This window comes from Brachyhypopomus gauderio, chromosome 12 (assembly GCF_052324685.1).
Source record: "Brachyhypopomus gauderio isolate BG-103 chromosome 12, BGAUD_0.2, whole genome shotgun sequence".
Lineage (NCBI taxonomy): Eukaryota > Metazoa > Chordata > Actinopteri > Gymnotiformes > Hypopomidae > Brachyhypopomus > Brachyhypopomus gauderio.
Window position 1 is genome coordinate 15,345,956 of NC_135222.1, and position 18,656 is coordinate 15,364,611.

The 18,656-nt window shown below is 42.5% G+C and overlaps 1 pseudogene across 1 annotated transcript; it reads right to left on the bottom strand.

The window, feature by feature from the left end:
• Window positions 1-7,855: 7,855 nt before the first annotated feature.
• Window positions 7,856-17,451, bottom strand: LOC143527890 (uncharacterized; annotated as a pseudogene). The gene is made up of 2 exons (XR_013134303.1): window positions 17,337-17,451; window positions 7,856-10,319 (listed from the first exon to the last, which is right to left on the bottom strand). The product of XR_013134303.1 is annotated as an uncharacterized LOC143527890 (transcript).
• Between the last annotated feature and the right edge of the window lie 1,205 nt (window positions 17,452-18,656).

Below are 18,656 nucleotides of genomic sequence, written 5' to 3' on the forward strand. Positions count from 1 at the left end.
GCTAGCGGTGGTACGCTAACGGCAGCTAGCGTCGCCACAGTGGGCCGAAATTATCAAATAAAATTGGATAAATTATATATATTTATGTTTTAAGAATATTTTAGGCCCTCTGAGAGGGCGTAGAGGGCCCTGACGGTTCCCCACTGATAGATATATACACTGCTCAAAAAATAAAGGGAACACTCAAATAACACATCCTAGATCTGAATGAATGAAATATTCTCATTGAATACTTTGTTCTGTACAAAGTTGAATGTGCTGACAACAAAATCACACAAAAATCATCAATGGAAATCAAACTTATTAACCAATAGAGACCTGGATTTGGAGCCACAAACAAAATTAAAGTGGAAAAACACTACAGGCTGATCCAACTTTGATGTAATGTCCTTAAAACAAGTCAAAATGAGGCTCAGTATTGTGTGTGGCCTTCACGTGCCTGTATGACCTCCCTACAACGCCTGGGCATGCTCCTGATGAGGTGGCGGATGGTCTCCTGAGGGATCTCCTCCCAGACCTGGACTAAAGCATCCGCCAACTCCTGGACAGTCTGTGGTGCAACGTGACGTTGGTGGATGGAGCGAGACATAATGTCCCAGATGTGCTCAATTGGATTCAGGTCTGGGGAACGGGCGGGCCAGTCCATAGCTTCAATGCCTTCATCTTGCAGGAACTGCTGACACACTCCAGCCACATGAGGTCTAGCATTGTCCTGCATTAGGAGGAACCCAGGGCTAACCGCACCAGCATATGGTCTCACAAGGGGTCTGAGGATCTCATCTCGGTACCTAATGGCAGTCAGGCTACCTCTGGTGAGCACATGGAGGGCTGTGCGGCCCTCCAAAGAAATGCCACCCCACACTATTTCTGTCCCAGTGCCAAACCGGTCATGCTGAAGGATGTTGCAGGCAGCAGATCGCTCTCCACGGTGTCTCCAGACTCTGTCACATCTGTCATGTGCTCAGTGTGAACCTGCTTTCATCTGTGAAGAGCACAAGGCGCCAGTGGCGAATTTGCCAATCCTGGTGTTCTCTGGCAAATGCCAAGCGTCCTGCACGGTGTTGGGCTGTGAGCACAACCCCCATCTGTGGACGTCGGGCCCTCATACCATCCTCATAGAGTCGGTTTCTTCTGTTTATGTAGACACATGCACATTTGTGGCCTGCTGGAGGTCATTTTTCTGGCACTGCTCCTCCTGTTCCTTCTTCCACAAAGGCTGAGGTAGCGGTCCTGCTGCTGGGTTGTTGCCCTCCTACGGACCCCTCCATGTCTCCTGGTGTACTGGCCTGTCTCCTGGTAGCGCCTCCAGCCTCTGGACACTATGCTGACAGACACAGCAAACCTTCTTGCCACAGCTCGCATTGATGTGCTATCCTGGATGAGCTGCACTACCTGAGCCACTTGTGTGGGTTGTAGAGTCCGTCTCATGCTACCACGAGTGTGAAAGGACCACCAACATTCAGAAGTGACCAAAACATCAGACCAGAAGTGGTCTGTGGTCCTCACCTGCAGAACCACTCCTTTATAGGGGGGGGGGGGGGGGGGGGGGGGGTCTTGCTAATTGCCTCTCATTTCTACCTGTTGTCTGTTCCATTTGCACAACAGCAGGTGAAATTGATTCACAATCAGTGTTGCTTCCTAACTGAACAAGTTGGTTTCACAGAAGTGTGGTTGACTTGGAGTTATATTGTGTTGTTTAAGTGCTATTTTTTTTAGCAGTATATATATATGTATATATATATATAAAAAAGAGGGGTCACTGTTCCGAACTAAACGCCTTGCTTTGATGGTGTCGTACGACGGAGCTCTCACAGGAGACACTGTTGTAATGGTGTCCAGTGCTTTTCGATCTGGAAGATGGAGTCATTGCAGAATTTCTCTTCCACTCAGGCTATCCCCTTTCTCAATCTCAACAGTCGATTACAGAACTGATAAAGAAAAAATGTGCATTCAGACACAATATGTGGGTGTATGTGCGATAAAACCAGCAAATATATTTTCACTGGATGCAAATTCCTGCGAGCAGCCACCAAAGCTGCATGTGACCTAAAGGGTGCCACTGCAGTACAACTCTCAGACCCACAATTATAGGTAATTAACACTAGAAGCGCCAAAGCGCCGGTCATTTGACCGCTGTGACATCTAGATGCTAGATTTCGGATGGGGTCAATATAAATCTGGGGGGGGACATGTCCCCCCCGTCCCCAGTGCCATCTGCGCCCCTGGTTTAAACTGCATGCAAACATGGATTGTCTGCATTGTCTTATTGTCACACAGTCCTACATAGGGCATACTATCATAATGCCTATAGCATTAATTCAAATTCAGTTCACAACAAAGCAACACAGGAGCACATGCCATGTACAAAATTCTGATATGATCTGCCTTTGATTGTGATACTTGATCTTTGCGCAAGTCAGTACCAATCAGATAAATTGCAGAACGTTATTATAGCTCACAAACAGGTTTCAGATACATACATTGTAGTTGAAATGATTTTCTGATCGCTGTGTTCTTTATTGGCAAATGGTCTTTAGTGTGAATGTCTGACTTTATACTGGTTGAAATGACTACATGTGTTCCATTTTCAATGTGTGCACCATGACACAGCACATCTGAAGCTGCATATGGAAAGCCAAAATGGTCACGGTGTATCTGGACTTCAGCCTCGGCGGTTTAGCAGTCCTGGTCATCTTCATCCAGCATACTATTATACCAAACTGACTGCAATAAAGGCAAACCCTTCTTATGTCCTGAGTTCTATCAGCCCACTAAACCATTGACACCTTAGAAACCTTGACATCATCTACAGAAACACACTTGGAATGGCCCCAAAGCAAAAGGAAAACTTCAGCAAACCATTATGCAATCCACCAGTTCATCCTTTCCTTGGTGTCAGTCTACCAGTTTCTGCCAGTAAACAGCAGACCTCAAGAAAAAGCCTGTATATCCTATGAATTACATACAAAAGTCAAAATTAAAAAAAAAGGAAAAACGAACTACAGATCATGGAAAAAATATATCATGGTACAGTCCCTGACTCCTCCCTTTGGGCATGTCTGTGTGTGCCCAAATCATTAGTGTCTTAGTGCGTTCATTAGTGTCTGTGTACGCCCATGTGTGTGTTTGCTGTTTATGGGTTTGTCTCTGTTACTTGTCCCTATTTCATTGCAACTGTTACGTGTTACTGTCTGTGTATGTCTCATCCGTGTTCATTGTCACTCGTTGTCTGACTTGTGACGTGTGTATTGTCTCATTTATCTATTAGTGCCAGTGTTCTCAAGTCTCACGCATTGAGCGTGTGACACACGCATTTTACCGTATTCACAAGCTCTCACGTGTCGTGGAAATTTTCTAATAAATGGATGAGGACTCAGACGTGATTAAAATGATTGATTTAATAAGACAAAAATCACGCAGACATGAGAGTCTCATTCAAGCATGACACTCTGAAGGAAGAGGGCAGTCCTCTTCCCTTTTATACACAGTTCAACAGTTCTAACAGGCAAGTTATTATTAGCACAGCATGTACCAAAACACAGGTATCCAGCAGGCTACTTTTACCTAACGTGTGTGTGTGTGTGTGTGTGTGTGTGTATCTCCTAATATGGACTCTCCTAGAATTAGTGGAAGAAACTGGTGTATCAATAGAATGCAAAGACAGCTGAATCCCAGGATAGTGGACTAGTGACACTCAGTTGACAAAGTGCTCTGACCCTCTGCACTTTGCCTGACCTTGGCCATAGTATGGAACACATGAGCTAAACCTGGTTACACTGAATCACACTAAGTCAGTATGTAGTCCTTCTGCTTAGCCAAAATGGACAAATACTAACTCATAAGTATTATAATAATCTCTAAATATAATCTAATCAATGATAATTAATCAATAATCGCGGTGTCGCGCTGGTTTTGCGGTGTGTAGAACTCAAGTGCGAACCCAAAATAATAAATGCCAAAAAACAGCAAACTGAAACCTCCGCGGTTGCGGGAAAACTAAAACAAAAACCCAACAGGGAAAACTCAACGGTACGGAGAAATCAGCGTGCAGCGGCAATCAGGTAAGTAAACGAAAAATACGCGGATTACAATCAACGTGTCGTAGCAGAGAAAAAACAGGGGAGAACGAAAAACACACGGAGTACAGCTCAACATGTCACAGGACAAATAAGAGACGAGGGAGAAGAAGTGAAGTTCAAGGACAAGTCCTTGAACTTCTACCGGGGTTACCCGTCGATCTGTCGGCCAGAACACTGGCAGACAAATCAACATAGAGAAACGAGGAAAAAGGGAAAAACGGGTAAGACAAAACGCAGGAGAAGGAGAACAACTGAGAACACTCGGCGGAAAAATGAAAACAGGCGAATAAAACGCAGGAGCGACGAGAACGAGAGAAATGGCTGGGCTGTGAGCGCATAGGCAACAAACAACAGCAATGAGCTGCTGAAGTTGCCCATTCTAAATAGGCTACAAACAGCTGTAACCTATCGCGCTTGATTACCTCCGGGTCTAGCTCGCGGGCTCCTCCTGGTGGCGGCAGGAGGAGTGCGTCTGGACCCAACCCTGACACTTTATCAATGTCAGAGAGGTGCAGAAAGCAACCTTGTCATGCAGGTGTTTGGTGGAGTGAATTGATGTAATGTTTTTTAAATAAAAAGAGGGACATCTTCCAATGGGATATAATGATGTCATACTCCAACTTGCATAATGATGGATTTCAATTTACATATATTGCTTGTTGGGCATTCTCTGGGGGGTCACTTTCTGGAGGGTGTCTCAGTAAAATTTGTTAAACTTATCTGCAATAAAGAACAGGACCTGTTGCATCTGCATGTTCATTCTTATTTGCATTTTTAAACTACATAAAATGGAGGGATTTCGGAGCACAGCAAGGTGGTCTGGGTTCGATTCTCCACCACTCAATGTGGAGTTTGCATGTTCTCCCTCTGCCTGCGTGGGTTTTCTCTGGGTACTCTGGTTTCCTCCCACAGTCCAAAGACATGCGTGTTAGGTTGATTGGTCACTCTAAATTGCCCGTAGATGTGAGTGTGTGCATGTGTGTTGCAAGGTTATAATCGTTAACGAAAACGAACGAAAAAACGAAAACTGATATTGAAAAAACATTTTCGTTAACTGAAATAAATAATAACGGTAATTAAAAGAAAAAAATGATAACTAACTAACTATATTACATGTTTAGAAAACTAACTAAAACGTTCTGAAATTATAGCTAGGATACCCTTCATTTTCGTATTTGTCAGTTTATTTATAAGTCTTGTGGACTGATATGAAATCGATTTTTTTGACTAGAAATTTTATATTAGCTGACAGAAGCGTACGACACCTCATGGTCCGTCACCTCTCTTGTTTAGAACTCCTGCGCGCCATGCTAACCTGCAAAATTACAACAAAAGTTGGGAGAAAACGGCGAGTCCTGTATGGGATTTTTAAAATATGACTCCACTACAAGACATGTAGTCTTTCTCGTAAACAGATGATAAAATATATGGAGTAGTTCTCAAGAGGAAAACACCCACGAATCTCAAAGCTCACACAATAAGGCTAACTGTCAGTGCCTTGGCAAGATAACCTCTGAGTAGCTCTGCCGAAAGAGAAGGACAATCCTGGCTAGGTAACACCGGGAAGGAGAACTGTAATGGACCATCTTCACTAGTGATCAAATAGCTGCTGGTTAGTTAATGTGCAGAAAAACTGCAAGCGGGTGGAAGCACTAGTTAATGTGTTGAGACTGGACGTCAACACAACTGTGTGACTCGATCGCTTTCAAAAAGTTTGGCTTTTTACTAGAGTAGGGCCGTTAACGGCGTTAGCACCGATAACGGCCGACCACTAATTAAATTTAATTCGCTTGCAGACCGTTTCGTTATCGGCGTTAACGGCCCACCACTACTTTTTACAGGAACCAAAATCAGGTTACGCTCCTATGCAGCCCCGTCGACAGGGGGGGACAACCGGGTCTGTTGTCCTGGGTCCCAGGGCCAGGGGGGCCCATCAAAGAGCCCAACAGTTTATTTTTTTATTTAAAGTCTATAATTTTAAATATAATTTTGAAATCTTTGTACTCAAAATAAGCTCAATGGCTAAAATATATGTTTTTTACCTATCTGCATATTTTCCATTAAGTGCATACACCCCCGCCTCCCACTGAAAAATGGTTGGATCCAGCACTGACTGTAGCCGGCTGCATGGGCGCAGATGGCAATTCAGAAGTGAGGGGGACCAAGCTGTACAATATATACATTTATGCTTGTAGATGCTAGATTTCAGATGGGGGTCAATATAAATCTGGAGGGGACATGTCCCCCCTGTCCCCAGTGCCATCTGCGCCCCTGGCCGGCTGGTACCCGCCGAACAGCGGGAAGTACAGTGGTGGATAGTTAAAGTAAACAGAAATCTGGAGCGCAGAAAAGAAAGGAAAAACATTTACCTGACGAATTTTAATGATGCATTGTGTTCCAGGTTTGAAAGAATTGAGGCTAAAGTACTTGAAAATTGTAACTACTTCGTTTCACAACAAATATCTGTCTGACTGAACAGTTCTCTTGTATTACGTTATAATTCCAGAACGAAACATGAGAGAACATGAAGACGTTACGATTGGGCGTTTTGAAAATAAACAACCATTAAATAATGTGATAAAAAGCTAATAATTTTGAATAATTTCGAGTATATGTATAAATATTTAACTTAATTAAGTTTAACGTGCTGGGAAATATTGAAATGGACCTTTAAAGTGACATACAAGTGCAGGTGTATGAACCCTGCAAACATGACTTTGTTCATTGCGCTGAAGCGCGGCGCGCACGAAGTTCCAAAATTCGAGAGGTGCATGACCTCGCGAATCGACAGAACGTGAGGCTCTCGCGCACGGGTGGTGCCACTGCGATTACGTCATTTTCGCCGCGCGGACCATCGCGCCGCTCGCGACTTGTCAAATATAAACCAGTCAGCTGTCAGAAACAGCTTTGATGTGTGGCTATACTATATGACCTAACACAAGGATTGTCTGCTACAGAGGAAATTCAAATGATGTAACGGGGGGGGGGGGGGGCACATGAAACTTTCTTGTCCCAGGCCCCAGCAAGACTGTCAACGGGCCTGCTCCTATGTTTGTGTCTGTCCTAGTCTGGCAATTTTCAGCAGCAATATTACACATTTTGCAATTAAGGCTTCTATCTTGTGGACTCTTAGTTGTTCAACAGTAATTGAGTGCACATTTTAAATGGTATCTTTTGATGAGTTTTTATTACACAATATTTACTTTGAACTTTTTGAATCCTGTACCTGACAAATAACCCAAAGTATATAAAAAACTAAAACTAATACTGGAACTAATAAAATAAAAATAATAAATAATAAAACTAATAAAACTAAAACTAAACTTTAAAAAACTAGCAAACATGCTCCAAAAATAATTAAAACTAACTGAATTAGGAAACAAAAAAGTCACAATGAAATAAAAACTAAACTATAATGAAAAATCCAAAACTATTATAACCTTGGTGTGTTGGCCATGTGGTGGACTGGTGACCTGCCCATGGTGTACCCTGCCATCGCCCAGTGATGCTGGGATTGGCTCCAGCCCCCCCGTGACCCAAAAGGTCACTCAATCTATGTAGGAATAAAGTTGTTAAATAATGGATAAAGTTATAATGGAGTTATAAATATGTAATTTATTAAAATTTCAACAGAGGCCCTCTGGTGTTTCCTTAATTGCTGTGATTGAGTTGATGCACAAGTTAGCTATGTTAATTTGCAGGTATGAAAAAAATATGAATTTTTTATTAGCCAGAAGAAAGAGTACAATCTCACAAGAGGCATCAGTGCAAGTTTGATCAAACATTAGACGCTTGAGAGAGACATGAGTAATTCCTTGCCACTGTCACCCCTGGCTTCCTTATTAGCAATCTTGACCGCATGCGCTTGTAAAGCTGCTTTGTTACATGTGTTATAGCGCCTTTTACATGAATAAATTTGACTTGACTTGTCATGAGGAGACAAGAGAAAGGGGTAGATAGGGAGAGGGTGGATAAGATGGGAGGGGGTAGTTAAGGAGAGGGGTCAGCTCAGAGCGTTTTCAACACCTGACTTTGATGCCTACTCAGAGGAACAAGGCACAAATAGGCATATAAAACAAAATCAGAAACAATATAAAAAGTAACTATACAAACACCTTCACATCTCAAACAATCTTCATATAACAGGCTAAATGTAAATGGTTTTTTAATTATTGGAGATATTTCTTAATCTTATACACTCACCGGCCACTTTATTAGGTACACCTATCCAAATGCTCTTTAACACAAATTTCGAATCAGTCAATCACATGGCAGCAACTCAATGCATTTAGGCATGTGCACATGGCCAAGACAATCTGCTACAGTTCAAACCAAGCATTCGAATGGGGAAGAAAGGTGATTTAAGTGATTTTGTACGTGTCATGTTTGTTGGTGCCAGATGGGCTGGTCTGAGTATTTCAGATCTGCTAATCTACAGGGATTTTTATGTTCAACCATCTCTAGGGTTTACAGAGAATGATCCAAAAAAGAGAAAATATCCAATCTCAGATTGGTTTCTTAAACACGACATTGAGTTCTCCATTCCCTCCACAGTCACACCAGATTTCAATCCAATAGAGCACCTTTGGGATGTGGCGGAACGGGAGATTCGCATTACGGATGTACAGCCGACAAATCTGCAGAAACTGTGTGACGCTATTGTGTTAATATGGACCAGACTATATGAGGAATGTTTCCAGTACCTTTTTGAATCTATGCCACAAAGGATTAAGGCAGTTCTGAAGGCAAAAGGGGGTCCAAACTGGTACTAGCAAGGTGTACCTAATAAAGTGGCCTGTTAGTGTATATTTACATAAATATATTGCTATTGCAATTCTTCAGAAGCAGAAGCACTAACATAACATAAAGACACAATTAAAAGACATTAATTTAGGTTTTTCATCAAATTTGATGACTGCAGTGCCTTATCAACATTTGGAACCAGTTTATGCTCAAAGTCCCATACCCTCGAATCATTAACTAGTTGCCCTTTGGTAAGATGTCCCTGTAGTGGTGTTCTCACATGAATAATATGACACAGGTCAAAAGGTACATTATAAACATCTCCATATTGATGCAGGGTGGAATGCACTGATGTTTGTACTACTCTTCTTGGATTGATGATCATTTTTCTTGGGTTGAAGACATCTTTTCTGTCTGGTTCTCTATAAATGTGTTTCATAATATTGATGCCAGGTATGCTTCTCCATTTGGACCAGTTTAATCTACCAGTTTCCTCAAACTGTGTCTTGGGGAAAATGTGGTTCTCAACAAGAAATACATCCACATTGTTGTGTTCCTTTTGAAGATCCTCCATCAGTAAAGGAAGGTTAACATGTTTGTAAGGCATGATGATCTCATCAATGTCATTCAGAAGAACATATTTAGACTGATACATGTTTCTGTAAATGCACTCATTGAGCGTTACCAACTGGCCATAATAGTGGAGGTCTCCGCCATGCTCTTTAAAGTTCCATCCTTTAGAAGGGTTAAGGAACTGGTCAATAGGCCATGAAACAATCTCCAGTATTCCTTCCCTCTTGTAATGCTGTAAGAGTTTCTCCAGGTCAGGACCACAGCTGCTGTTGTAGATCACTACATGTTGCACACCTAGAAGCTTATACATTTCCATGGATTGTGTAAATTGTAGAACGTTATTATAATTTGCAAACAGGTTTGAGATACATACAGTGTAGTTGAACCTAAATGATTTTGTGATCAGTGTGTTCTTTATTGGCAAAAGGTCTTTAGTGTGAATGTAGTGTGAACCTTTATACTGGTTGTAATGGCTACATGTGTTGCATTTTCAGTGTGTGCACCATGACACAGCACATCTGAAGCTGCATATGGAAAGCCAAAATGGTCACTGTGTATCTGGACTTCAGCCTTAGCGGATTGGCAGTCCTGGTCATCTTTACAATAGATGCAGTAAAGAGGCTGCAGATTGTCCCTCTTGATGATGCTGATAACTCGAATGGCCTTGTTGATTCTGTGATCGATGTATGCTGACACCATAAAATGTCCTGAGTGTTTAATGGGGGTTATGGAATTCAGAGAATGTTTGTCTGCTTCAAAACTACTAAGCTTATGGTCTGTTGGTAGTATAAAATTATATTTATCTTCAGAAAACTTTAGAAACACTATGACAACTACAATCACTAAAAGTAAAAGAAAAATAAACAAGTTTAAATGGGCTCTTTCCATTGTAATCCAGAATTCCCTCAGAATCCCTTCAGTTACCTGTAGATAAAAAAAAGAATTATTATATATATATATATATATATATATATATATATATATATATATATATATATATATATATATATATATATATATATATATATATATATATATATTAGTGGTGGGACCTTAACGCGTTAATTTTGATTAATTAATTACAGGAAAATTAATGAACTAAAAATATTAACGCATTTTAACGCATGAGACACTTTTGCACCGTGGAATGTTTCTCAGTGCAGGAGTTACTACGAAACACAATGACCGACACGGAGGACTGAAACAGATGGGATGATATACACTGAACAGGGGAGTGAAATGAGATTCAGGTGTGGGCACTCAAGATGGGGGCGGGACAGACACGAGGGAAAGCACAGAAATGGGGAAACTAGGCGGGACCAGGGAGGAGGGCGGAGCTGGACGTAACAAGTAAATTGTACATCTTAATGTAATAGTTTGACCATTGGGCCTAAAAACACAAATGGATGATTTTCACAGAGTAAGTGGTACTCGTTTGTGATCTCCCTCTCCTTTTGCCTGTCTGCATCATCCACTTTCTTTTGTCTCCGCTGAACTTTCTTGACCGTGATGAGGTGTAATAACTCCTGATCCTGTTTGACCTTTGTCTCGTGTTTGTAAAAGCACTGAAAATTCATCTGGAGAACTCTTTCAGTTAATCTCTCAGCTTGACAGAGACTAGAAGTTTGTCGATGACTGCAGATGACAGCCGGCATTTCCCCCCCTCCTGAATGCCTCATCTTCTTTACCTTCTCACGTACATGAGACTATTTTGATGGCTTTCTCTTTTTTCCAATAACTGCTATACGAACAGGCTCCTCTATACCATCAAAACCGTTCATTTTTGCGGACTTTGAGAGTGAAAAACAAAATATATTTTAACAAAGTGACAACAGGTCGCGTGCTATGATGTTTACATTCCATATCTGGTAGTGCACTGTGATTGGATGAGTGGAGATGTGGCATACTGCGGGAAATCAGGATTGGCGTTTGTTGAAGATTTACTGTGTGTACAGGAGACCAAGTAGAAGGGGAGCAAGGCCAGGAGCATTGGTGGTGGCTTCAAACTCTTCTATCATGGTATAGACAGGAAGAGAAATGGAGTAGGGGTAATCCTGAATGATGAGTTTAGTAAGAGTGTAGAGGAGGTCAAGCGAGTAAGTGACAGGGTGATCTGTGTAAAGTTAGAGATTGATGGGGTGATGATGAATGTCATCAGTGCTTATGCTCCTCAGGTAGGTTGTGATGTGGAGGAGAAAGAAGAATTCTGGAGAGTTAGATGAAGTTGTTTTGCAGGTTCCTAAAGAAGAGAGAGTGGTTATTGGAGCAGATTTAAATGGACATGTTGGTGGAGGGAACAGTGGTGATGAGGAGGTGTTGGGTAGATATGGTGTTCATGTAAGGAATACAGAAGGACAATTGGTGGTAGATTTTGCTAAAAGGATAAAGATGGCTGTAGTTAACACTTACTTTAAGAAAAATGAAAAGCACAGGGTAACGTATAATAGTGGGGGAAGATGCACACAGGTCGACTATATCCTCTGTAGGAGGCAAAACCTGAAAGAGGTTTAGTGATTGCAAGGTGTTACCAGGGAAGAGTGTAGCTAAACAGCATAGGATGGTGATATGTAGGATGGTTTTGGAGGTGAAGAAGAGGAAGAGAGTGAGAGCGCAACCTAAGATCAGGTGGTGGAAGTTAAAGGATGAGGACTGTGTTGTAAAATACAGGGATGAGGTGAGGCAGGTACTGGGTAATGGTGGTGGTGTTCTGGATACCTGGGATGAGACTTCAAATGCAGTGAGGGATATGGCTAGGAAGGTACTTGGTGTGACCTCAGGACAAAGGAAGATAGACAAGGAGTCGTGGTGGTGGAATGAGGAAGTTCAGGAAAGTTTGAGAGGAAAGCGGTTGGCTATAAAGAATTGGGATTTTCAGCGAGATGAAAAAAGTAGACAGAGGTACAAGGAGATGTGTCATAAGGCAAAGAGAGCAGTGGCAGAAGATTGGCCAGACAGAGAAACCGTGATGGGCAGGATGTGCAGCAGGTTAGGATGATAAAGGATAAAGATGGAAATGTGTTGTCTGGTGAGGAGAGTGTCTTGGGAAGGTGGAAGGAAGGAAGGTGGATTAAAACAAAACGTGCGCACAAATTACAGAAAACGTTCCCTCGTTTAATTTTTATTTTTTACCCATGTCCCCTCCCGGGCTCCGTAGATTAGAGAAAGAAAGAAAACTAGGAGAGAGAGAAACCGAAGAAAGAAGTGTGTTCAGACTTTCTGGAGCGCTTTTATTTACTTTCCATTCGCTCTATAACAACGTTACGGTGCTGTTGCACTATATAGTGGTATAAACTGCAGCGTTTTAGTTTAGTTTTACTCGAAAACTTTGAAGAGGCGGTTTGGCCGGACTGTGAGTATCAGAGCATAGCAGTGACTACGAGCTGGTGTCGCTGCATTTCCTCGCGCCTGTCTGGAGCGGCAAGGTCGGGCATCGTGTGCGAGTTAAACGTGGACAGTGCTTTGAACTTAGTCACGCACGGACTACGTTGTCGTGCGGCGTGAGTGCGAGGACTGCTGCGTTACGCCTGGGATCTCCGTGAACTGTGATCTCTATGTGAACTGTGAGTAACGAGCCAATTGACTGGGTTGACCCTTTCAATTCACTTTCATTTTTGCTGTTCGAAGTGGAGTAATAAGTGCACCAACGTACTGGGCCCCAACGAAAAGCGCTTGAACTGTGTTATGGGTGTTCTTTTTCTCTCTCATTCGTTTCCTGTTTACTAAGCTAAGGGTTTAATACGTACTGTTTAAATCTAGGGTGGTTCTATTTGTGCATTCTATTTTATGTCATAAACCACGTTTAGGGAACACATATATAATATACAGTGGGGAAAATAAGTATTTAGTCAGTCACCAATTGTGCAAGTTCTCCCACTTAAAAAGATGAGAGAGGCCTGTAATTGACATCATTGGTAGAACTCAACTATGAGAGACAAAATGTGAAAAAATTGAGAAAATAATTTTGTCTGACTTTTAAAGAATTTATTTGCAAATAATGGTGGAAAATAAGTATTTGGTCACCTACAAACAAGCAAGATTTCTGGCTGTCACAGACCTGTAACTTCTTTTTTAAGAGGCTCCTCTTTCCCCCACTCATTACCTGTATTAATGGCACCTATTTGAAGTCGTTAACAGTATAAAAGACACCTGCCCACAACCTCAAACAGTCACACTCCAAACTCCACTATGGTGAAGACAAAAGAGCTGTCGGACACCAGAAACCGAATTGTAGGCTGGGAAGACTACTTCTGCAATAGGCAAGCAGCTTGGTGTGAAGAAATCTACTGTGGGAGCAATAATCAGAAAATGGAAGACCTACAAGACCACTACTAATCTCCCTCGATCTGGGGCTCCACGCAAGATCTCAGCCTGTGGGGTCAAAATTATCACAAGAACGGTGAGGAAAAATCCCAGAACCACAAGGGGGGATCTAGTGAATGACCTGCAGAAAGCTGGGACCAACATTACAAAGGCTACCATCAGCAACACACTACGACGCCAGGGACTCAGATCTTGCAGTGCCAGACGTGTCCCCCTGCTTAAGCCAGGCACGTCTGAAGTTTGCTAGAGAACATTTGGATGTTCCAGAAGAGTTTTGGGAGACTGTCATATGGTCAGATGAAACCAAAGTAGAACTATTTGGTAAAAACACAACTCGTCGTGTTTGGAGGACAGTGAATGCTGAGTTGCATCCAAAGAACACCATACCAACTGTCAAGCATGGGGGTGGCAACATCATGCTTTGGGGCTGTTTCTCTGCAAAGGGACCAGGACGACTGGTCCGTGTACATGAAAGAATGAATGGGGCCATGTATTGTGAGATTTTGGGTGCAAACCTCCTTCCATCAGCAAGGGCAATGAAGATGAAACGTGAGGAGATCTGCATGGAGGAATGGGCCAACATACCAGCAACAGTGTGTGCCAACCTTGTGAAGACTTACAGAAAATGTTTGACCTCTGTCATTGCCAACAGAGGAAATACAACAAAGTATTGAGATGAACTTTTGTTATTGACCAAATACCTATTTTCCACCATTATTTGCAAATAAATTCTTTAAAAGTCAGACAAAATGATTTTCTCAATTTTTTTTCACATTTTGTCTCTCATAGTTGAGGTCTACCTACGATGTCAATTACTGGCCTCTCTCATCTTTTTAAGTGGGAGAACTTGCACAATTGGTGACTGACTAAATACTTATTTTCCCCACTGTATATATTGAAGTGGGAGTGTTTTATTTACTTAAGACTTGATTTTGGATTTGAATTTATTCTTTTGTTTTATTCATATATCAGAAAATAAAAAGACAGGAAATTGCTCCATCTTTTATTTTCTACAAACCCCCTTGTGTGGGCTATTTCTTATGAATGTCTGCATTTACACCGTAGGGTTTAATGAAGTATTGAAACCGTTATGGAGGCACCCTTGTGTTATCTGTGAATCATTAACTTATTTAGCTAAAGGGTATCTGAAACTTCAATTCATTGTATTTTGAGATGTACGCCCCCTAAATTTATATTGGGCGCCTTTAGGGAGGGGTTACACATATATACATACATATATATATAATATAAAATTGTGCTGTGACGGGCAGGGTGTGCAAACTAAAAAGGAAGCGATCATGCCAAGTCTCAGGGAAAAAGGATGGTTTAAGCCGCTTAACCCCACAGGTGCGAGGACGACGGGCTACGATTCCTTGTCCGTCTGGGGTGTATGTGTGTGCAGGTTACCTCCCTGGGGCGTGGCTACGTCACCCCTAGAACCCCGTGGAAGGGTCTCCATCTTGTGCAGGAGCTCTTCAGACCGGAGCCCCATGGTCCCCAAACATTCGGGGGCCCCAACCATCTAGGGAGGGGCTCTTTACAACCGGGCTCCGGTCACCCCACCACATAAGGGGGCTCCTGCCAGGTGGAGACCCCCACAAGGCCCAGGAACGCCACGATCCACCGCCAGGGAGAAGCACCTGCACATAAAACACAAATGCACACACCCACCCACACACACCAACACAAAACACAAACGCGCACTACCCTGATCCCCCCTGCAAAGGGGGGGAAGGGTCTCCCTCAAATCAGGACAACCTCCCACTTACCTGGTCAGGGCCTCCCTCAGGAGCGACGCCCTCCGTGCCACTCCCCGTGGCACGGGACCACAGCTGGTCCTCCCCCAAACACACACACACTCCACAAGGGGAGGAGCATGCATGGAATTACAAGCAACAATTCACAGGCACGCGAGGACAACACACACACGCAAAGACTAGACAAACAAAAAAACAGTGTACAAACAACGAACGAACGGGACCCACACATGCGCGCTCGGTAATATTGTGACGCGCCGCTCAGGTTCGCAGTCGCTCCCCCACATAAAACACAAGACGAAAGGGGAACGAGTCGACAGTGACGAGCGGCACCAACGTCACACACAAAACACTAAACATATAACACCACGAGCACGCACACTAATCCACATGCCCGTTCACATGTACACTTTACCCACACAACATGAAGAGTATTCCAGGGAAGACGCCCTGGTCCTCGCCGTGCCACACACACAACACTAACGCACGGCGAAACTCTTCAGACAAACAAACAACAGACATGAAGAGCTTTCCCAGGGCAGACTGCCCTGGTCCTCGCCGTGCCACACACACACAAAAGCACAGCGGAGCTCTTCAAACAAAACACCACACAGTTAAACACTTACCACGAGATATGACCACGAATGAAGGAGAAAGTAAAAGAGACTGGCGGCTTCCGAAAGTGGCTGGTTATTCTGTGACGGGCAGGGTGTGCGAACTAAAAGGAAGCGATCACGCCAAGTCTCAGGGAAAAAGGATGGTTTAATGAATAATGTGCGCAAACCAAAAACCCGTGAACTTATCCAAATTAAGAATATAGTAACCAGCGGTCAACTGGTACAAAGACAAGACATATATAGACGAACAAACGACCCTCAGGTGAGACGGATCACGGGCTCCGCCCACCTGAGGCGGGACGAACACACCACCACACCCACAGGACAAGCTGCCGCTGTAGACGGGGGCGACCAGTAGGGGGCCCTCCGTACCGTGACATGTGCTGTATAGTACCTTAATATCTCTAAAGAAGAACTAGTTGAGATACTGAGTTAGGGTTCCTCTTCATCGTAAGGTGTCTAATAATATATTAATAATATCTGCTTCAATAATCTTTATTCTTGTAAGTAGGCTACTGAGAAAATAGTATCACGTCTTGTACGTCTTGTATCTTACAGCACTTAACAATGAACACGTGAGGTATTACTAGCATGGACATTTCATATAATAATGGAAGTTCCCTGTCATACATGGTCATTTGTACTGAATATATATTTATTTTGTCATGTGTTAATGATTCTTTGAACGCCAGGGAACAGCACACACGAACGGCACTTGGGATCTTGATGCAGGCCCGCGTGATATCAAACTGTGTTTCTGAGTTGTGCCAGATGAGGAGGTTATTTGTACACAGAGCTAGCAAATTACTAATGCATTTCAAACTGAAATGCAGTACGTACAAATGGCGTCCTCCGTTTACTGTTTAGATCAATATAGTGTAAATATAATTAAATTGTGGGTTCGTATAAATGTCGCTTTTTAGATTACCGTTTTAAAGATGAGCGTTGTTTTACTACAATGCTTCCGGAGGAACCTAGCCCTGGTTGTTAAGCCCAATTATAATAATTATCGCGAAGGGACTTAAACTACATCGCTTTTGCTTTTGACCATCATCTTTCATTTATATGGGTAATTTCATTTTGAAAATTCTAGCAATGTAAAGGCAAATAAATCCATGTATACTTTGCTGTACTTCTAGCGACGAATTTACAACCGCACATTTTCTTCTTCTGAAAAACAAAATGTTTTGGGGGTAGTTTTAGAAGTACCAAGTTACAAATGTAAGTACAAATCTAAATTAACTTACCGTAAAATGACATTTCGATCAAACCGTTATATACGCGCGTTTTACTTTTGTTTTCTTCCGTGCTTGGTTTGTGGCAGAGTATGCAGTGAATGATACCGTAGTTATGTGATCTGACGTGTCTCGTTTATGTTATGAACTGAGCGCGCAAAGTGCAAGTCGTATCGGATTTAATTACATTTGAACCGCAAACACTATACACACATACACTTTTTAGTGCACGTGAAACACTTAATTATAAAAAAAAAAATTTACATGCACATGTTGAATGAAATTTTACTTTTATTTGTAACATTCTCTAAACGTGAGTTTTCAATGGAAAAAAAGTCACACCACCAACTGATAAAATCCATATCCAATATTAACTATATACAGTAATTGTTAAAGTTCCTTTACTTTTTCTCTTTTCGGCCTCTCCTTTCTTGACATTGTGATGCAATAAGTAAATCAACATAGGCTTACAATTACAGTTTTTCTCGATTGGCTTATTGTTTTGGAACATTCTGGAACTCAGTTTAAATGGCAGCAAAAAGCATGAGCTCCTAAACGAAAACAAACATTTAAGGTGTTTTCACCTAGATAATTTTGAAATATAATCTATCGATGAGATAAAAAGATAGAAGAAACACCAGAGCATCTTCCGAGAACAAAACCGAAAGTTTATTTTTAACTACAGCCGAAACCGAGCGGAACTTCAGCAGCGCACCGGTAAGGCAGAGCAACGGCTCCGCGTTTCTAACGGCAACAAAGTAGCAGCGACCGGACAGTTCTTAGCAAGCGCTAACACAACAAAAACAACAAAATAACGGTGCCGATACATACAACTGATAACAGACAGACAGACGGTTAAGGACAACATCACCCAAAAATGAAAAAAAAACGGTTTCCAACAGCCATTCGCTAAGTAGATGTGACCCCCTACTAAGAATACCAGGTTAAACGAGTGGATACACCACCTTGGGACTTACCTGGTATGGAGGGTGGAGCTGGGAGTCACGCTGCGTGGGTAGGCACGACTTTAAAAGTGTCGCGGGATTTGCCTCCAACTATCGTTTGGCTTATGGTCTGAGAGATACGCCGGTAGCACGCGAAGAGTTTTTACTAAGGTCCGTACGTTATTTATCGTTTGGCTTATGGTCCAAGAGATACGCCGGTAGCACGCGAAGAGTTTTTACTAAGGTCTGTACGTTATTTATCGTTTGGCTTATGGTCCGAGAGATACGCCGGTAGCACGCGAAGAGTTTTTACTAAGGTCCGCACCTCCGGGCACACGGAAGAGCGAAAGGTTGGGTTAACCAGATCTGATGCAGGTATGTGCTGTGT